Source organism: Aquarana catesbeiana, linkage group LG03 (assembly GCF_042186555.1).
Source record: "Aquarana catesbeiana isolate 2022-GZ linkage group LG03, ASM4218655v1, whole genome shotgun sequence".
Taxonomy (NCBI): Eukaryota; Metazoa; Chordata; class Amphibia; order Anura; family Ranidae; genus Aquarana; species Aquarana catesbeiana.
This window is the reverse complement of record NC_133326.1, coordinates 616876489-616898718: the sequence shown is the minus strand read 5'-3', so window position 1 is coordinate 616898718 and position 22230 is coordinate 616876489. Positions and strand designations below refer to the sequence as shown.

The following is a 22230-nucleotide window of genomic DNA, read 5'->3' as shown; positions in this document are numbered from 1 at the left end:
TCTCTGGGTGTCACACTTTAGGAAGAGAAAGGAAGTTCATGAAGAGCAGAAGAGCTGACAGAGGAGAGAGAGAATTTCAGTTCAGGGTCAGACACAGAGCAAGGTGACACCACTAGATAAGTGACAGGTCAGGGCACACCAGGGGGAGGCAGTTATAAGAAGCAGTGCAGCATACACACACAATGACAGCTCGGGGGGGGGGGGGGTATACACACAGTGACAGCTCAAGGTGGGGGGGGGGGGGGGTATACACACAGTGACAGCTCAAGGTGGGGGGGTGAGGGGTATACACACAGTGACAGTTTAGGGTGGGGGGTGAGTGGTATACACACACACACACACACAGTGACAGCTCAGGATGGGGGGGGGGGTGAGGGGTATACACACACAGTGACAGCTCAGGATGGGGGGGTGAGGGGTATACACACACACAGTGACAGCTCAGGGTGAGGGGTATACACACACACACACAGTGACAGCTCAGGGTGAGGGGTATACACACACACACAGTGACAGCTCAGGGTGAGGGGTATACACACACACACACACACACAGTGACAGCTCAGGGTGAGGGGTATACACACACACACACACACAGTGACAGCTCAGGGTGAGGGGTATACACACACACACACACAGTGACAGCTCAGGGTGAGGGGTATACACACACACACACACACACACAGTGACAACTCAGGGTGAGGGGTATACACACACACACAGTGACAACTCAGGGTGAGGGGTATACACACACACACACAGTGACAACTCAGGGTGAGGGGTATACACACACACAGTGACAACTCAGGGTGAGGGGTATACACACACACAGTGACAGGTCAGGGTGAGGGGTATACACACACAGTGACAGCTCGGGGGGGGGAGTGAGAGGTATACACACACAGTGACAGCTCAGGGTGGGGGGGGGGGTGAGAGGTATACACACACAGTGACAGCTCAGGGTGGGCGGGTGAGAGGTATACACACACAGTGAAAGCTCAGGATGGGGGGGGGGGGGGGGTGAGAGGTATACACACACAGTGAAAGCTCAGGGGGGGGGGTGAGAGGTATACACACACAGTGAAAGCTCGGGGGGGGGGGGTGTGTGAGAGGTATACACACACAGTGAAAGCTCAGGGTGGAGGGGGGGGTGTGTGAGAGGTATACACACACAGTGAAAGCTCAGGGTGGGGGGGTGAGGGGTATACACACACACACAGTGACAGCTCAGGGTGGGGGGGTGAGGGGTATACACACACACACACAGTGACAGCTCAGGGTGAGGGGTATACACACACACACACAGTGACAGCTCAGGGTGAGGGGTATACACACACACACACAGTGACAACTCAGGGTGAGGGGTATACACACACACACAGTGACAACTCAGGGTGAGGGGTATACACACACACACAGTGACAACTCAGGGTGAGGGGTATACACACACACACACAGTGACAACTCAGGGTGAGGGGTATACACACACACAGTGACAACTCAGGGTGAGGGGTATACACACACACACAGTGACAACTCAGGGTGAGGGGTATACACACACACACAGTGACAACTCAGGGTGAGGGGTATACACACACACACAGTGACAACTCAGGGTGAGGGGTATACACACACACACAGTGACAGGTCAGGGTGAGGGGTATACACACACAGTGACAGCTCGGGGGGGGGGGGGGGGGGGGGGGAGTGAGAGGTATACACACACAGTGACAGCTCAGGGTGGGGGGGGGGGTGAGAGGTATACACACACAGTGACAACTCAGGGTGAGGGGTATACACACACACACAGTGACAACTCAGGGTGAGGGGTATACACACACACACAGTGACAACTCAGGGTGAGGGGTATACACACACACACAGTGACAACTCAGGGTGAGGGGTATACACACACACAGTGACAACTCAGGGTGAGGGGTATACACACACACAGTGACAACTCAGGGTGAGGGGTATACACACACACACAGTGACAGGTCAGGGTGAGGGGTATACACACACAGTGACAGCTCGGGGGGGGGGGGGGGGGGGGAGTGAGAGGTATACACACACAGTGACAGCTCAGGGTGGGGGGGGGGGGGGTGAGAGGTATACACACACAGTGACAGCTCAGGATGGGGGGGGGGGGGGGTGAGAGGTATACACACACAGTGAAAGCTCAGGGGGGGGGGGTGAGAGGTATACACACACAGTGAAAGCTCAGGGGGGGGGGGGGGTGTGAGAGGTATACACACACAGTGAAAGCTCAGGGTGGGGGGGGGGGGGGGTGTGAGAGGTATACACACACAGTGAAAGCTCAGGGTGGGGGGGTGAGGGGTATACACACACACACAGTGACAGCTCAGGGTGGGGGGGGTGAGGGGTATACACACACACAGTGACAGCTCAGGGTGAGGGGTATACACACACAGTGACAGCTCAGGGTGAGGGGTATACACACACACACACAGTGACAGCTCAGGGTGAGGGGTATACACACACACACACACAGTGACAACTCAGGGTGAGGGGTATACACACACACACACACACACAGTGACAGCTCAGGGTGAGGGGTTATACACACACACGGTGACAGCTCAGGGTGAGGGGTATACACACACACACACAGTGACAGCTCAGGGTGAGGGGTATACACACACACACAGCGACAGCTCAGGGTGAGGGGTATACACACACACACACAGCGACAGCTCAGGGTGAGGGGTATACACACACACACAGCGACAGCTCAGGGTGAGGGGTATACACACACACACAGCGACAGCTCAGGGTGAGGGGTATACACACACACACAGCGACAGCTCAGGGTGAGGGGTATACACACACACACAGCGACAGCTCAGGGTGAGGGGTATACACACACACACAGCGACAGCTCAGGGTGAGGGGTATACACACACACACACAGCGACAGCTCAGGGTGAGGGGTATACACACACACACAGCGACAGCTCAGGGTGAGGGGTATACACACACACACACACACAGCGACAGCTCAGGGTGAGGGGTATACACACACACACAGTGACAGCTCAGGGTGAGGGGTACACACACACACAGTGACAGCTCAGGGTGAGGGGTACACACACACAGTGACAGCTCAGGGTGAGGGGTACACACACACACACACACACACACACACAGTGACAGCTCAGGGTGAGGGGTACACACACACACACACACACACACAAAATGACAGCTCAGGGTGAGGGGTATACACACACACACACACAGTGACAGCTCAGGGTGAGGGGTATACACACACACACACAGTGACAGCTCAGGGTGAGGGGTATACACACACACACACAGTGACAGCTCAGGGTGAGGGGTATACACACACACACACAGTGACAGCTCAGGGTGAGGGGTATACACACACACACACACACACACACACACACACAGTGACAGCTCAGGGTGAGGGGTATACACACACACACACAGTGACAGCTCAGGGTGAGGGGTATACACACACACACACACACAGTGACAACTCAGGGTGAGGGGTATACACACACACACACACACACACACACACACAGTGACAGCTCAGGGTGAGGGGTATACACACACACACACACAGTGACAACTCAGGGTGAGAGGTATACACACACACACACACACACACACACACACACAGTGACAGCTCAGGGTGAGGGGTATACACACACACGGTGACAGCTCAGGGTGAGGGGTATACACACACACACGGTGACAGCTCAGGGTGAGGGGTATACACACACACACACAGTGACAGCTCAGGGTGAGGGGTATACACACACACACAGTGACAGCTCAGGGTGAGGGGTATACACACACACACAGTGACAGCTCAGGGTGAGGGGTATACACACACACACAGTGACAACTCAGGGTGAGGGGTATACACACACACACAGCGACAGCTCAGGGTGAGGGGTATACACACACACACACACACACACACAGCGACAGCTCAGGGTGAGGGGTATACACACACACACAGTGACAGCTCAGGGTGAGGGGTACACACACACACAGTGACAGCTCAGGGTGAGGGGTATACACACACACACACAGCGACAGCTCAGGGTGAGGGGTATACACACACACACAGTGACAGCTCAGGGTGAGGGGTACACACACACAGTGACAGCTCAGGGTGAGGGGTACACACACACACACACACACACACACACACACACACAGTGACAGCTCAGGGTGAGGGGTACACACACACACACAAAATGACAGCTCAGGGTGAGGGGTATACACACACACACACAGTGACAGCTCAGGGTGAGGGGTATACACACACACACACAGTGACAGCTCAGGGTGAGGGGTATACACACACACACACAGTGACAGCTCAGGGTGAGGGGTATACACACACACACACAGTGACAGCTCAGGGTGAGGGGTATACACACACACACACAGTGACAGCTCAGGGTGAGGGGTATACACACACACACACACAGTGACAGCTCAGGGTGAGGGGTATACACACACACACACACAGTGACAGCTCAGGGTGAGGGGTATACACAAACACACACACACACAGTGAGAGCTCAGGGTGAGGGGTATACACACACACACACACACACACACACACACACAGTGACAGCTCAGGGTGAGGGGTATACACACACAGTGAAAGCTCAGGGTGAGGGGTATACACACACAGTGAAAGCTCAGGGTGAGGGGTATACACACACAGTGAAAGCTCAGGGTGAGGGGTATACACACACAGTGAAAGCTCAGGGTGAGGGGTATACACACACAGTGACAGCTCAGGGTGGGGGGGGGGGGTGAGGGGTATACACACACACACACACACACACACAGTGACAGCTCAGGGTGAGGGGTATACACACACAGTGACAGCTCAGGATGGGGGGGGTATACACACAGTGACAGCTCAGGATGGGGGGGGGGGGGTGAGGGGTATACACACAGTGACAGCTCAGGGTGAGGGGGGTGAGGGGTATACACACAGTGACAGCTCAGGGTGAGGGGGGGTAGAGGGGTATATATACACACACACACACAGTGACAGCTCAGGATGGGGGGGAGGTGGTGAGGGGTATACACACACAGTGACAGCTCAGGGTGAGGGGTATACACACACACACACAGTGACAGCTCAGGGTGAGGGGTATACACACACAGTGACAGCTCAGGGTGAGGGGGGGTTGAGGGGTATACACACAGTGACAGCTCAGGGTGGGGGGGGGGGGTGAGGGGTATACACACACAGTGAAAGCTCAGGGTGGGGGGGGTGAGGGGTATACACACACACACAGTGACAGCTCAGGGTGAGGGGTATACACACACAGTGACAGCTCAGGGTGGGGGGTATACACACACAGTGACAGCTCAGGGTGAGGGGGGGTTGAGGGGTATACACACAGTGACAGCTCAGAGTGGGGGGGGGTGAGGGGTATACACACACAGTGAAAGCTCAGGGTGGGGGGGGTGAGGGGTATACACACACACACACAGTGACAGCTCAGGGTGAGGGGTATACACATACACAGTGACAGCTCAGGGTGAGGGGTATACACACACACACACACACAGTGACAGCTCAGGGTGAGGGGTATACACATACACAGTGACAGCTCAGGGTGGGGGGTATACACATACACAGTGACAGCTCAGGGTGAGGGGTATACACATACACAGTGACAGCTCAGGGTGGGGGGTATACACATACACAGTGACAGCTCAGGGTGAGGGGGGGTTGAGGGGTATACACACAGTGACAGCTCAGGGTGGGGGGGGGGGGTGAGGGGTATACACACACAGTGACAGCTCAGGGTGAGGGGTATACACACACACAGTGACAGCTCAGGGTGAGGGGTATACACACACATTGACAGCTCAGGATGGGGGGGGGGTATACACACAGTGACAGCTCAGGGTGAGGGGTATATATACACACACACACAGTGAAAGCTCAGGGTGGGGGGTATACACATACACAGTGACAGCTCAGGGTGAGGGGGGGTTGAGGGGTATACACACAGTGACAGCTCAGGGTGAGGGGTATACACACACATTGACAGCTCAGGATGGGGGGGGTATACACACAGTGACAGCTCAGGGTGAGGGGTATACACACAGTGTCAGGCGGGGTAGTCCGGGCCAGGCTCAGGCTCCGTCTCTCAGCTCTCGCTCTCAGGCTCCTCACGGTGTCCGGCTCACTGAGCACATCACGGCCTCTGTCAGCAACGTGGAGTTCGGGAGCTTGCTCTTTAAGCGCTGACGTCACAGAAAACTTAATTCCTCCCCTTTCCGTGACGTCTTCAGAAAGGCGTGTGCATCAGGCACGTTGAGGACGTAACCCTAAACAGGTAAAAATAAAAAATAGAGTTTATACGTAAAGAAAAACCTTGTGCACGCTGTCCTCAAGGCGTCCGGTGTTGCCAAAAGCTCCAACTGCGAGCGCCATGCGCAGTACACGCGGTTGGAGCTTTTGACAGAACACCGGCCTTTACAAGCGTCCATTTTCCCGTGGACCACACTGCTCTAGAGTTACCCTTGCCAGCTTACCCGTAGCAGGAGTCATGCGGATGTGGCGCTGCTTTGGTGCTCTAGTGTTTAGGATATGGTTGTACTGAGTGGCGATGAATGAAGCTCTGTTCCGGCTCTCGCTGTTTGATTGGTTGGTGAAAAGCACGTGACAGCTTACATGCATACCTAGGATAGTTGCCGGGGTCACGTGAAATGAGTTAATCTGCGGGGATTTGTGAGTGCGCTTCACTGTTACTGGAGGTCTCAGTGTGAGGACAGGAGAGCCCCGCCCCTCACCTGTCATTATGATTGGCAGGAGACTTCTACCTATGGGCGGGTGTTTGATGTGTAATGATAGAGTGCAGTTCTATAGAAGAGGTGACCCTGGGGGGGCTCAGCCTTATAATTACCATTCACCGCCATTATTAGTGATGGAACCAGTCATTACCTTGTGTGATAGGATCACTGATCCAGAGAGGAATCAAATACATTACTTCAAGGGGCCCTTCACCCATGGAATGAGCATTCCTCTCCACCTTACTGAACACAGGATATTTAATCCTTCTCTCATTTGCAGAAGGAACATATATTGTCCCCCAATATCCCATAATTCATATCCCTACAATTACACTCACCGAACACTTTATTAGGTGCACCTCTTCAATCGCTTGGTAACCCACATTACTAATTATTATTTCAGTTATTTTATATAGCACCGACAATTTACACAGCGCTATATATATATATATATATATATATATATATATATATAGTACATTCACATCGGTACCTACCCTCAAGGAGCTCACAATCTGCGGTCCCTAACTCACACACATACATACTAGGGCCAATTTAGACAGGATCCAATTATCAGCCAATCATATGGCAGCAACTCAATGCATTTAGGCATCTAGATGTGGCGAAGACAACTTGCTGAAATTTAAACCGAGCGTCAGAATGGGGAAGACTTTAGGTGGCTTTTGAATGCGGCATGGTTGTTGGTGCCAGACGGGCTGGTCTGAGTATTTCAAAAACTGTTGATCTACTGGGATTTTCACACAGAACCATCTCTAGGATTTACAGAGAATGGTCCGAAAAAGAGAAAATATCCAGTGAGCGGCAGTTGTGTGGAGGAAAATGCCCTGTTGATGTCAGAGGAGAAATGGCAGACTGGTTCAAGAGGATAGAAAGGCAACAGTAACTCAATTAACCACTCGTTACATCCAAGGTATGCAGCATACCATCTCTGAATGCACAACACCTCAAACCTTGAAGCAGATGGGCTACAGCAGCAGAAGACCACATTAGGGTGCTACTCCTGTCAGCTAAGAACAGGAAACTGAGGCTACAATTCGTATAGGATCACCAAAATTAGACAATAGAAGATTGGAAAGATGTTGCCTGGTCTGATGAGTCTCGATTTCAGCTGCGACATTCAGATGGTAGGGTCAGAATTTGGTGTAAACAACATGAAATTATGGATCCATCCTGCCTTGTACCAACGGTTCAGGCTGGTGGTGTAATGGTGTGGGCATATCTCCCAACTGTCCCTGATTGCGAGGGACGGTCCCTGGTTTGAAGCAATATCCCTCTGTCCCTCTTTCCTCCACATTTGTCCCTCCTTTTGATCTGATCTATATAGTTGTATATAAAATGCACTTTTTATCTTTCAAAGTGTTTCCCAGTGCTAAACCTTTCATCCAAATTTTAAATTGCTGCATTTGTCAATTTTAAAAGCCAATATAAAGGAAAATTAGTGGTAAAAAAAGCACTTGTGGATTGATTTAACCTTTTTTTTTATTTGGTTATGTGCCCTTTAAGGGGCGTGGCAGGGGGCGTGCCCTATGCCTACATATGTTTTCTAGTAGGTATCTCTCATTCCCATCTCAAACTGTTAGGAGGTATGGGTGTGGGGGATATTTTCTTGGCACACTTTGGGCCCCTTAGTACCAATTGAGCATTATTTAAACACCACGGCCTACCTAATATTGTTGCTGACCATCTCCATCCCTTTATGACTACAGTGTACACATCTTCTGATGACTCCTTCCAGCAGGATAATGCACCATGTCACAAAGCTCAAATCATCTCACCACTGGTTTCTTGAACATGACAATGAGGTCACTGTACTCCAATGGCCTCCACAGTCACCAGATCTCAATCCAATAGAGCACCTTTGGGGTGTGGTGGAACAGGAGATTCACATCATGGATGTACAGCTGACAAATCTGCAGCAACTACGTGATGATATCATGCCAATATGGACCAAAATCTCAGAGGAATGTTTCCAACACCTTGTTGAATCTATGCCACCAAGAATTAAGACAGTTCTGAAGGCAAAAGGGGTTCCAACCCGGTACTAGCAAGGTGTACCTAATAAAGTGGCCATTGAGTGTTTATCACACTGAAGCAGCTCGGTTTGGCCTACATAAAATGGAACTTCACTGCATCTGAGCACCACAAACACAATTTCATTCATGTTTGATATTCAAAACAAACTCCCCCTATCCATTCATGTCTCCATACTTTATTTTGCTGAGAAATCACTTTTCAATCCTAGGCTGCAAGATGGCCACAGCTTGAAATACTGGGGGGGGGGGGGCATTTATAGCTGCAGCCAATCGTGAGTTAGGGTAGATGATTCCTGTAGCATTTACTTCCTGGAATCCATCTGCCCTTACTTCAGACATGCAGGCAGGAGGGTGTGCTTAGCTGAGAAAGTACCTTTCCCCTGAAGAGTCCTGGGATGTATGACATCATTTGCCTAGGCCTGGAAACCAGGAAGTAACTAAAGAAATGTAAGAATAAAATATAAAACAATTTGTTGTGGCTCAGCCTGGGAATATTTCAAGAAGGATACTACTGGCTTTTATAGAAGGTGCTGTGGCCTGATATCTGCAGCCTTCCAAGGCTTGTGAACGGCTCTTTAGAAAGTTTGTGGCATTTTAATGGCAGACGCATTCATTCCTCCCTCTCCCCCCCCAGTCTCCCACTAGAGATGGGACACCCCCTTCCCTGTGTTTTGTTCTGACCCTTTTATCCTTTTGCCTCCCTCTTCTCCTTGTTTCGCTCCCTCCCTTTCTATTTTTCTCTGGTGTGTCCCAGGTGACAGCGGACAGGCTGGTGAGCAGGTACTGGACACGCGCTTCCTGCCTCCTAGGGCTTTGGTACTGGACACGCGCTTCCTGCCTCCTAGGGCTTTGGTACTGGACACGCGCTTCCTGCCTCCTAGGGCTTTGGTACTGGACACGTGCTTCGGTACTGGACACGCGCTTCCTGCCTCCTAGGGCTTTGGTACTGGACACGTGCTTCGGTACTGGACATGCGCTTCCTGCCTCCTAGGGCTTTGGTACTGGACACACATTTCCTGCCTCCTAGAGCTTTGGTACTGAACATGCCTTTCCTGCCTCCTAGGGCTTTGGTACTGGACACACATTTCCTGCCTCCTAGAGCTTTGGTACTGAACATGCCTTTCCTGCCTCCTAGGGCTTTGGTACTGGACACACATTTCCTGCCTCCTAGAGCTTTGGTACTGAACATGCCTTTCCTGCCTCCTAGGGCTTTGGTACTGAACATGCCTTTCCTGCCTCCTAGGGCTTTGGCACTGAACATGCCTATCCTGCCTCCTAGGGCTTTGGTACTGAACATGCCTTTCCTGCCTCCTAGGGCTTTGGCACTGGACAAGCGTTTCCTGCCTCCACTTCCTGTTTATGTTCCCTTTTTTTTGTATTAGGATTGTGATGTTAAACGTAACAAAATAAATAAAACTTTCAATAAAAACATTATAGAAGGGGAAAAAAAGCTTAAGGCTACTTTCACACTGGGGCGGGGGGGCGTTAGTGGTAAATCGCAACTAATTTTAGCAGCGCTTTACCGCTGTTATAGTGGCGCTTTTTGGCCACTAGCGGGGTGCTTTTAACCCCCGTGAGTGGCCGAATAAAGGTTAAAAAGTGGCGCTTCTGCAGCTGTGCCCCCTGATTTCAATGGCAAGGGGCGGTGGAGGAGTGTATACACCGCTCCCGCACCGCCTGAAAGATGCTGCTTGCAGGACTTTTTCTAACGTCCTGTAAGCGCACCGCTCCAGTGTGAAAGCACCCGGGCTCTCACAATGAGGCTGCAGAGGTGTTTTTCAAGCGCTTTACAGGTGCTATTTTTAGCCCAAAAGCACCTAAAAAAATGCTCCGGTGTGAAAGGGGACCTAAAGTAAACATAACATACCTTCGTATTAATTTACTAATGCTAGCAGCGTAAGGATTAAAAATAGTCAATGTTGATTGAAAGAGTGAAATTCAACTTTAAAGGAGAAGTACAGCCAAAGCTTGTGGCTGTACTTCTCCTATGGATCACAGGAGTGCAGTTTGTTTTGCTGAAGCCCGCTGTTGGCTGATGTCACAGAGCCAGTCCAGGCTCAGGCAAGATTGCGACACTGGGGTCTGGATCCACCCACATGTCTGGACCAGCACCCGGCTCAGCCTCTCAGTGAGCCGCGATGTCCCGATGTTGCTGGTCGTCAGAGAATCTTCGGTTTAAAAAAAAAAAAAAAAAATGTAAAAATTATAAGCTATAAATATTGTAGCTGTTGAACTTTAATAATAAAAGAAACACCAGTATAGGGATCCTGTGCTGTCCTAATCCAGGCTGGTTCTTTACAGGCCTTGGGTGCCTGGCGCTGCCATCTTGGATGTGAGAAGCTGGCTGTGACTTCACAGCCATCTTCCCACTACACATGCGCAAGTTGTGCTGCACTTTGCGATTGGACCCTCAACCTCCTGGGACCTGTTACGTGTCTGCCACGACTGCCTCAGCTGTCCAGGACTTTCCTCCTGATTCGCTGAGACACAGCAGCAGCCGCTCAATTGGCTCCTGCTACTGTCAAAGTCAGTTAGCCAAACACGAGAGAGAGGGGGCAGGGCCGAATCGGGGCTCCGTGTCTGAATGGACACAGGGAGCTCTGACTCGGCTTGGGTGCCCCCATAGTAGGCTGCTTGCTGTGGGGGCACTCATCAGGATGGAGGAGCCAGCATGGCCAAAGAGGGACCTGAGAAGTGGAGGATCTGGGCTGCTTTGCGCAAAACCAACTGCACAGAGCAGGTAAGTATAGCAAGTTTGTTATTTTTAACAAAAAAAAAAAAACAAGACTTTACAATCACTTTAACCACTTCAATACCAGGCACTTTTGCACAATTGCACGGTCTTGCAACACCGGCGGTATAGCCACGCTGCCCATTGATTTCAATGGGCAGGAGCGGTGTATACACAGCTCCAAAGATGCTGCTAGCAGGACTTTTTTTTAGCATCCTGCTAGCGCACCGCTCCAGTGTGAAAGCCCTCGGGGCTTTCACATTGGAGAGACAGGAGCGGCTCTTTCAGGGTGCTTTGCAGGCTCTATTTTTAGCGCTGTAGCGCCTGCAAAGCGCCCCAGTGTGAAAGGGGTCTTACTGCATATACAGACTGATTTTACTGTTGTGGGTTTAGTAACACTCTAATGCCTCGTACACACGGTCGGACTTTGTTCGGACATTCCGACAACAAAATCCTAGGATTTTTTCCGACGGATGTTGGCTCAAACTTGTCTTGCATACACACGGTCACACAAAGTTGTCGGAAAATCCGATCGTTTTAAACGCGGTGACGTAAAATATGTACGGGGCAGTGGCCAATAGCTTTCATCTCTTTATTTATTCTGAGCATGCGTGGCACTTTGTCCGTCGGATTTGTGTACACACGATCAGAATTTCCGACAACGGATTTTGTTGTCGGAAAATTTTATCTCCTGCTCTCCAACTTTGTGTGTCGGAAAATCCGATGGAAAATGTCCGATGGAGCCCACACACGGTCGGAATTTCCGACAACACGCTCCAATCGGACATTTTCCATAGGAAAATCCGACCGTGTGTATGGGGCATAAGGATCATGAAGTTCAGTCTTGTGATACACTCCGTAAAGTCAGCATATTAAATGTTAAGTAACTTTATTTTGCTGTTTGTACGGTTTATAACAATAATTGTTCAATAATCTCTGCAATACGGGAAAAACAGTTATTAATCATTGCATACAGACAGATACCTTGATATATACAAAAACATAATTAACATAAACATCTAGAATTTAGCAACTAGCAAGTCCCTTATCAATTCAGTCTTGCTAACTCACACACAGCTCATGATCTAATACAGAATCATTGTGAGCTCTCTAGGCTGTGAGTCATTCACAGAATCAGGGTCTGGCTGCATCAGCTCATGATACAAGACAGCAGGGGTCCCTAACCACAGTACCGGGCTGTGGCCCCTCTGCAGCCGGGCCACGGGTGAGAGCGGGTGGGCAACATGAGAGAAGAGTTAGGAGGGCAGGTGAGAGAGCCAAGTGGGTGGGCAGGTGAGAGAGCCCAGCGGGCGGGCAGCATGAGAGAATAGTTAGGCGGGCAGGTGAGAGAGCCGAGCGTGCATATGAGAGAGCTGAGCAGGAGAGGGAACCAGGCGAGCAGTGAGATTACATCATCTCTCACTGCTCGCCCTCATTCTGGGACACAGCTAATGCACATCATGTGCTAAAAAGCTGGGAAGAGAAGCCTCTTTCTCTGCTGTCACTGCATTTGGTAGCAAGTGACAATCCACATCTGGTGGCAGGTGACATGGCAAGTGACAAGTTGCATCTGGTGACAGGCAAAGTGGCAAGAGACAAGCTGCATCTGGTGGTAGGCGATGTGGCAAGTGACAATCTGCATCTGGTGGCAGGTGATATGGCAAGTGACAATCTGCATCTGGTGGCAAGTGATAAGCTGCATCTGGTGGCAAGTGACAAGCTTCATCTGGTGGCAAGTGACAAGCTGCAACTGGTGAGCAAGTGACAGGCTGCAACTGGTGGGCAAGTGACAAGCTGCATCTGGTGGCAGGTGACGTGACAAGTAACAAGCTGCATCTGGTGGTAGGCGATGGTGGCAAGTGACACACGGGGCTCCCACTGATTCTGCATTATGATGATTTGAACTATTTCATTTTAAATTACAATGTAATAATAGAAATAATGCACTTCAATCATCCTGACACCATATCAACCATGGTGCCGTGATGATTGAAGCTCCAACATCAGCCATTGCCCCGACAAATTGCCAGCGAAAACCGCATTACCGCCCCACCCCCCTCCCCGGGCCTTGGCATAATTTTCTTTCACACAGCCGGTCCCCGGTGCCAAAAAGGTTCGGGACCGCTGCAATACAGATTCTGGGGGGTCCATTTACTAAAGTCAAATCCACATTCACTACAAGTGCACTTGTAGCGACTGCACTTCCAAGTACATTTTCAGTGCACAGGGGATTTGCCCTTAGTAAATTAACCCCTCAGTCTTGCAGCTGCCTGCCTTACAGTGCTTACACACAGACAGAGCTCACATCAGAGCTCTCACTGCAAGCATGGAGGTGAAGAGGGAGAAAGGGGAAAGAGGTTGTCGGCTGTAACAGCCTCCACATTTCAGTAAGGGAGGCACGTTCTGTTCCTGATGGAGCCTGACAGTGGTGGCCGTCCATACGGGGCGCAGGGTGCCGCCCCCCTAATTCATGGGTTTGGCCCCTAATTTACATACAGGGTGTTGGACGCATGGATTCCAGTGGGTATTTTTTTTTTTTAGTAGCAGGTGATTGGCGCCTGAGACTCTAATTGGCTTCAATTGTCTTCCTGATTCTCCTTCCAGCCAGTCCCAGGAAGCAGCTCCTGAGACCCGATTGACGAAAGGAGAAGTGATCTTGTTAGTCGCCGAGGAGGAGGGAGGAGACAAAGGGGAAGCTGCGCCGCCGTGAAGCCAAGGAAATAGGAGACCAGTTGTGGCTGGGGGGTTCTTATTTGGAGGGGCAGGAAACAAACAACACCCTCCCAGCGGGGTGGCACAGCACTCCGGCCTGGCACTTACCCGCTCGTGTGGCTGGGCTGTGGTGTCCTCTCCTGGAGTGCGGGTAGCGGCTCCAGTGTCCAATAGGATCGCCTGACGCTTTGGCCAAAGTGGATGGATTGCCGCCCCCTCCAAAAATATACTACTAGCCGCCACTGGAGCCCAAGCTGAAAACATCCAGGGACAATCGAGCAGTACTGTTGACAGCTATGCTATACGCACTTCTGGGTCTCTCCCCCTACCTCCCAGTAGTGATGCCGCTGCCACTACTCCTGCCAGCGGCGGCGCATGGGGCAGATGCTCCCCCCTGCCCTCCCCTACCAGTTTCGGCCCTGGGCTGCACTTATTTGGACACAAAAATAATAAACAGATATCAGCAAAAGCGTGTTGTGTGCTCTATTTAAATTGTAAAATACATTAAAAAAATCCCAGATATTGTGTAACAATCGATCTACTATACCAAACGCACAGTACAATCCAATAAATATGAATCACAGTTCTCATTATTCATCAGTGATAACACAAAGTCCATCCACGTGTACAAAAACATGCTTCAGGTGTGTGAGATCTCAGTTACAAAATAATCAATCCACTATTCCTCCACCTGCACATAAAACTGCTTACCAGTGTAATAGACCCCACATTTACAAAGGTTATACAAATCCCAGATGGATGGCTGGATCAAACCATTTCCCCTTTCAAGATGCCAGTATCAGTCTCCAAATCTCAATAATATTCGGGAGGAAACAAATTTTCATAGTGTGCTATTATAGACACTATTTATTATTGTAAGAAACATCAGTACTCACAAACAAAAAAACTCATGCAGTATAACACAGAAAACGTTCCGCTTTCTCCAGTAGTGTCAGGGCTGCGCTCAGTCCTTCCTTCCCTGAGCTGGCTGCTCAGCTGTCGGCTAATTGCCAGCTCCTATCTCTCCACAGTTACTCAGTTGTTGATGATATCCTGCTCTTCAGTCCTGCTTACCTAAGCCGTCCAGGAGCTCTGCCTTCGCCTTGGTCAACATCACAAGAAACTATAGCTTGCGTTCCTGTTTAAAGACTTGCTTTGCTGAAATCCCTTCTGGCTCCAGATCCTGCTTGCTGTTCCATTACATTGATCCCATCTTCTGGCTTGGCTGACTATCCAGTTACTGAACTTTGGCTATGTTTTGACTAGGTTTGTTCTTTTTACTTTTATTATTAAACAAGTGTGATTTAACTGTACTTCTGTCTCGGTCTAATTTCATGGTTTCTGACAAGTAGGTGTATGGATGTCACCGCTACACTCCGCCCTATGCACTTTTCGACTTAAGGGACGTCTTTCTGGAGCATCCCCAAACACATGCATGCCTGTGATCTAACAGTGCAAGCTGTCCCCCACCAGCAATGAGCCTAGGAACTGAGCAATCACATGACCTCTGAGTTCTCAAGTCCACTCTGAGCACAGAGCGCTGACTGTCAGTCAGTTACCACTATCTGCCCCAGTGGTCACTGGAGTGCGCAAAAGCGACTGGCTCAGGCTCTCAATGGCACACTGAGAGACTGAGCCAGATGATAGGTATCTAGGTGGATCCCAACATTATTGCTGGGATTCCTCCAGAGTCTGGAGCGGGTCTGTGACATTGGCTAACAGCAGGCTTTAGCATTGAGCATTAGGTGGATACAAGTTAAAGTGGATGTAAACCCGATTTATGAAATTTGAGCTGGGCACATATATCTGCAGTATTTTCTTATCTCTCTTCAAAGCTTCAAAGTCCCATGGCTTTCTTCTGCTCAGTTCTTCTGTTATCAGCATGATAACTTCTGACAAGTTCTCTGTCAACTGTGATAAAACCAGCCCCAATTTTGTGTCAGGGAGGTTGCTATAAATAGATTAGCAGAAAGCTGATCTATTCACTGAACAGCTTTGCAAGTCTCTGCCTATATGGAGAGGGGGTGTGTGCCTTTCCTCCAATCAGCTGTCTTGGCTGTATGCCCAGACTTCACTTCCAGTGCTGAACAGGAAGAGAAAATCTCTAACACAAAGTTAACTTTCTAAAGAATATATAAAGATGAAGACAGCAGATATACATGTAAAACTTATGTAGGGAGATTTGTTTCAGCCCTGTATATCATCTGAGGCAGTGCAAGCGTCACTGGGTAAATGTAAGGGTTTACATCCACTTCAAGGTAATGTGTTCTTTGTAAGCACAAATTTCCTTGTTTTCAGTTGAAAAATAAAAATCTCTCTTCTCTGCTCCCTCTCACCTACATTATGGCAGATAGTTTGTAAATCTTAGGAGGAGTAATGTAACTTTTTATCTTCTAGGGCTTAATTGCACTCAGGAGAGATTACTGCAGCACACAGCTACCCATAGTAATAAATGGCTATATGTGTATGCCATGCTTGTGTAAGTGTAAATCCCTGAATGCAGCTTTTGTGGGCCCAGGGATGTGTGCCTGCGCATAAGCTTGCACAAACATGGTGTATATCTGCATACAGCCATTCACTACAATGAGTGGCTGTATACTGCAGTGGTCTCTCCCAGGTTCAAAAACATAACCATTATTTACATTGGGTGCCCAAAAGCACCTGTGCGCATAAAACAGTATAGTCATGTGGCCCCCCCACTCCCAGATTTCTTGCCAGGCAAGGACAGTGTAGTGCTCAGTCACCCAATGGGATGTCATCGTCACACCCTTTCCAGAAGCAGTGTTTCAGGCAGAGGCAGACTATCATATGATTTCAATGCTGGCACACCTGTGCCATGTCTGCACTTGTGCTGGACCTTGCGGCATGCATGCATGTGAAAATCAGGAAGAAACAGAAGTTTTAATATGGCAGTGTGGCGGCACAAAGGAACATCAGCTGCAAGGAAGACAACACTGGAATACATGGCCTAGTACATATTTTTTTGTTTTGTGATACAGGGACAATTTTTAGAGAGATGGAATTTAGCTATACCCAGGTAGGGTACAGTATGTGTACCTTAACAATGAACTTTCATTTGCTCCACTAAATATGCTATTGAAGGTGTTGTGTTATATCTGTTCAATAAGTGTAAAAAAAATACCTCCTGATCCAGCCAAAAATCTAGTGATCTTATGACTTCCTCTGCTGACTGTTATCAGTTAGAACTGTTCTCTGTCCTCTCAGTAGACTAAGGCTGGTTTCACACTGTTGTGCGGAGCTGCTTACAGCAGGGGTCCAGTGAGTCCCTGTTCTCCATTTCAGTTGAATCAGGCTCGAATTTTTGGCTGAAGTTGGACCTGAAACGGAGCCAAAGACGCACAGGGCCTCTGTGCAATCTGCTCCGCCGACGCCCTGGAGTTGTGTGAACCTGCTCCATTGAGAGCCAGTCACACTCTTCTGTCATGCGAATTGAATGCAGGGAAATCCACATCCAATTTGCATCATTGTGAACCCAGCCTACAGGACACTTCCCATCTATGTTGTGTAGGAGAGGAGGAGGTTGTCTGTATTCTGCACTAGCACAGACCTGGGGAAATTGCGGCTCCAGGGCCACATATGGCCCTTTGGATGTCCCTATCCAGCCTTCAACTGCCTCTGCCTCATGATAGCATGCCTCTCTGAGCCTGTCAAATATATAAATTATGCAACAATGAGCAGGCAGCTGATTTTTTCATGGAATGTGTTACTGGCCATCAACACCATGATGTCTGGGTAGTTGCTTTTCTCTCTTTTCAGCCCTGCCACTGTAGACCATCACCTCAACTCTGTATAGCGTATCCACCCACCTTCAGTGGGATCATAGTTCTACTTGTGGCAGCAATTTTAATCTATTCCTAAGGCAATTTAAAGTGGTTGTAAACCCTTGCATATACCCAGTGAAGTGACTATCCTCAGGTGATACACAAATATTAAACAAATCCTCCTACATAAGTTGTACCTGTCTATCTGCAGTCTTCTCTTCTCTACAGCCATGCAAAGTGCTGAATTTATATGCATTTCTGAGAGTTACAAAAAAGGGGACGGAGAACTGACATTACACTCAGCAGAGCTCAGTGAGGAGAGCTCTGAGAGCTGATTGGAGGGAAGGGCACCCCCCCACACACACAGGAACAGTGAGGTTGTCAATCTGCTAGAGGTCCCTTCCCCTGTCACCTTTTCTCTTGGTGTCAGAAAGAAATTGTCAGAAGTTATTTATGCTGACAGCAGAGGAACAGAGCAAAAGACAGAAATGACACTTAGTGCTCTTAATTGAAACAGAGGTAAGGGACTGCTCTGTGTAATATCACACAGAGCATGTAAGTATAACCTCTTTTTTATTTTAATATCATTTTAAGGCAGGATTCACACATGTGTTAGCAATGCAATGCATTTTTCTGCAGTTCCATTATCATCAATAGGCTCTACATAACACACTAAGCCATAAAAAAACAAAAAAACTGATAAGGCACATGTAAACTAGCCCCATTTAGAACAATGGTCAACCTGTGTACATGTATTAACATTACAATGCATAGGTGTGATTTGGCCCAAAAGGAAACCTGTATTGAGAAAATTAAGTAATTACTGTTGGCCGTTATGCTGATCTAATGGCTTAAATACTTTATAATAGTAATGGGACTGAAACAAGCATGCAGCAAGTGAGGTCAGAGAAAAACAGTCATGTTCACTGCATTGTGAAATCTCGTATCCTGCTATTGAGGCTGTTGGCTTTGAATAAAGTTCAGTGCCAAAATCTGAATAGTCTATTTATAGAGCTGCTATCAAATTCCTGCATTATTAGCAGGGTCACTAGAAATGGGTCACCGTCTAAATGTGTCTCCACTTATCAGACCTAATTCCAAAGATATGCAAGCTATTCCCTATACAGAATTTAAATTAACTTTTTGACAAGAGCTCATCACTATGTATGATATGGTTTGGGTACAATGTAATTATATGATGTGGGATATGATGCAATGCAAGCTATGTGGATAATTACATAGCTAGCAAAACATATGTCTTGAAAGGAAGCAGAGGACAATGATCGAGTGAAATCTGTTATCTGTCCTGTTTGCAGCTTGAAGAGAGAAAGCAAAAGGAGAAAAACTGTTAAGTATACAATATGTTTTAAAAGTCTAGATCTGCCTTTTTCAATCAGGGTGCCTTGAGGTTTCTTCAGGGGTGCCCTGGCAAAATGCCTAAAAATTGCCCAAAAAATTGTATACAAGCCCGTGAGTGGATGAAACCTGCCTTTTAGTTACACAAAGCCACAGGTTTTCAATGTACACTATTAAAACCTTCTAGCTGTCAACCTCCTAAAGACCAATGACATCATCAGTTGATAAGGAGGATGTCAGTTGCCTGCATATCATCCTTGTTTGACCCTCCCTTGCCCCCTCTCCATCAGCTTTGGGGTCTCATTAGCTGAGTGATGGAGAAAATCTAAGGGAGAAGAGAAACATTGGAATACTAAGTCAGCACCAGTTTGCAAAAGTGTATTTGCTTTGGAAGAATAAATCACCTCTAACGTTGTGCGTCCTAGGTGTGGATGTTTCTGCATTATGTAAAACTATTAAAGTAGTTTTTACATTTTAGAATGGAGCACCTCAAGACCGTCCATAATTTTAAAGGGTGCCTTGACTTAAAAAAAGGTTGAGAAACACTGGTCTAGATCCATAGACAAAAATGTATCTAAAAGTTTCTTTTTTATTACAGTAAATGTTTGCATTTACAGCCTTGGACTTTGTGATACTTGTGTAAATGCAAGAACAGTGAACATTTCTTCTTGTAGCAGAACTGATGTTTAGTGTAACAATTGTTCTAGGCCAGTTCTGATAGACTACTGAATTTAGATGACCCCCGAAAAAAGTTGAGCGTTGTTAGGTCTGGAGACCTAGGAGTTCACTGAGAGAGAGAGAAAAGATTGTAACATACAGAGGTAAGTTTCCCGTTACATTACTATCAAAGAGATATGGCCCAAATAATCAGTCATCAAATATCCCCAGATAGTAGAAAGTCTAGGAAAACATTGCTCCCAAGTGCACATCCTCCCTGCAGTACTCTGAACGCCTACCTACGAGTGAGTCACCAGTCTGTCCACGAACACTTCATGAGATGACAGGCTCCATTAACATCAATAAAGTAAAAACTTTGTTGCAAAATCTTGTCAAAACATCAGCTGTGGATACCGATTCAGCCCAAAATGTGTAAAGACTCTACAATCAAGCTGGTTTTGGAGTGAACCGTTTTAGAGCAGAGTGGTATCTACAGCGGATGTTTTGACAGCTAGCAAGATTTTGCAATAAACCAAACATCCCTGCCCACACTATAATTTGTGGATCAGCTGGAAAGTTGCCTTCAGTCATCCGTTTTGGACTTTATATGAGACTCATATGTACAATTATACACACGGGCCTCCATCCCTATTAATATGAAATGGAAAAAGATTGGGAATTTGAATGAGGCATGATATTAAAGCAATGTTCAATTATTAACCACTTCAGCCCCGGAAGAATTTACCCCCTTCCTGACCAGAGCACTGACAATTGCGTGGTCATGCGACGTGGCTCCCAAACAAAATTGATGTACTTTTTTTCCCACAAATAGAGCTTTCTTTTGGTGGTATTTGACCACCTCTGCGGTTTTTATTTTTTGCGCTATAAACAAAAAAATAGCGACAATTTTGAAAAAAAAGCATTTTTTTTTACTTTTTGCTATAATAAATATCCCCAAAAAATATTTAAAAAAACATTTTTTTCCCCTCAGTTTAGGCCTATACGTATTATTCTACATATTTTTGGTAAAAAAAAAAAAAAATCGCAATAAGCGTTTATTGATTGGTTTGCGCAAAAGTTATAGCGTCTACAAAATAGGGGATAGTTTTATGACATTTTTATTGATAATTTTTTTTTTTTTTACTAGTAATGGCGCCGATCATCAATTTTTATCGTGACTGTGACATTATGGCGGACATGTCGGACAATTTTGACACATTTTTGGGACCATTGGCATTAATACAGCGATCAATGCTAAAAAATTGCATTGATTACTGTAAAAATGTCACTGGCAGTGAAGGGGTTAACCACTAGGTGGCGCTGTAGGTGTTAAGTGTGTCCTAGGGAGTGTTTCTAACTGTGGGGGGAGGGGCTGTGTGTGACACTACACTGATTGCCGCTCCCGATCACAGGGAGAGAGATCAGTGAGAGTGTCACTAGGCAGAACGGGGAGATTCTTGTTAACATTAGCACCTCCCCGTTCTTCCTCACCGTGAGACGATCGCGGGTATCCCCGGGGACATCGGGTCCGCGGGACCCGCGAATCTCCTGGCGGGCGCGGCCGCAGGTCACGTCTTAAAGGGCAGCGTACAGGTACGTTAATCTGCCTGTACATGCCCTTCTGCTGCAGTATATCTGCGTGAGGCGGTTAAACATATATTTATTTAATCCTCCTGCAGTTGTAAATATCCAAGTGTGTGACAGTAAGTGCATGCATGGATTAACAAACACAAATTTTATGTAGCAAAACATGATTGTAGCATAAATTACATGGCACATAACATAGCATGGTGTGGAAGAATATCCTCCATGACAGAATTCCTTGTAAAACTACAGTGGGGGAAATAAGCATTTGACCCCCTGCAGATTTTGTAAGTTTGCCCACTTACAAAGAAATGAAGGGTCTATTATTTTTATTATAGGTGTATTTTAAATGATGGAGACAGAATATCAACCAAAAATCCAGAAAAAAACACATGATACAAATGCTATAAATTAAGTTGCAGTTCAGTGAGTGAAATAAGTATTTGATCCTCAAGCAAAATATGACTTAGTACATGGTGGAGAAACCCTTGTTGGCAAGTACAGAGGTAAGACATCTCTTGTAGTT

General features: G+C 47.9%; 1 protein-coding gene across 3 annotated transcripts in view; it reads right to left on the bottom strand.

Moving 5' to 3' along the window:
* The window catches only part of SLC39A14 (solute carrier family 39 member 14), a 76155-nt gene extending 55594 nt beyond the window's left edge, over positions 1 to 20561 (bottom strand). The window contains exons 1-2 of one of the 3 annotated variants that reach the window (XM_073622275.1): positions 20420 to 20561; positions 6140 to 6363 (exon numbers count right to left, since the gene is read on the bottom strand). The gene's annotated coding sequence lies outside the window, so the exon portion shown is untranslated. Of the gene's footprint in view, positions 1 to 6139; positions 6364 to 6570; positions 6686 to 20419 lie in introns of those variants that run through there. The other 2 variants (XM_073622276.1, XM_073622274.1) reach the window with 2 other exon arrangements.
* Positions 20562 to 22230: the final 1669 nt, after the last annotated feature.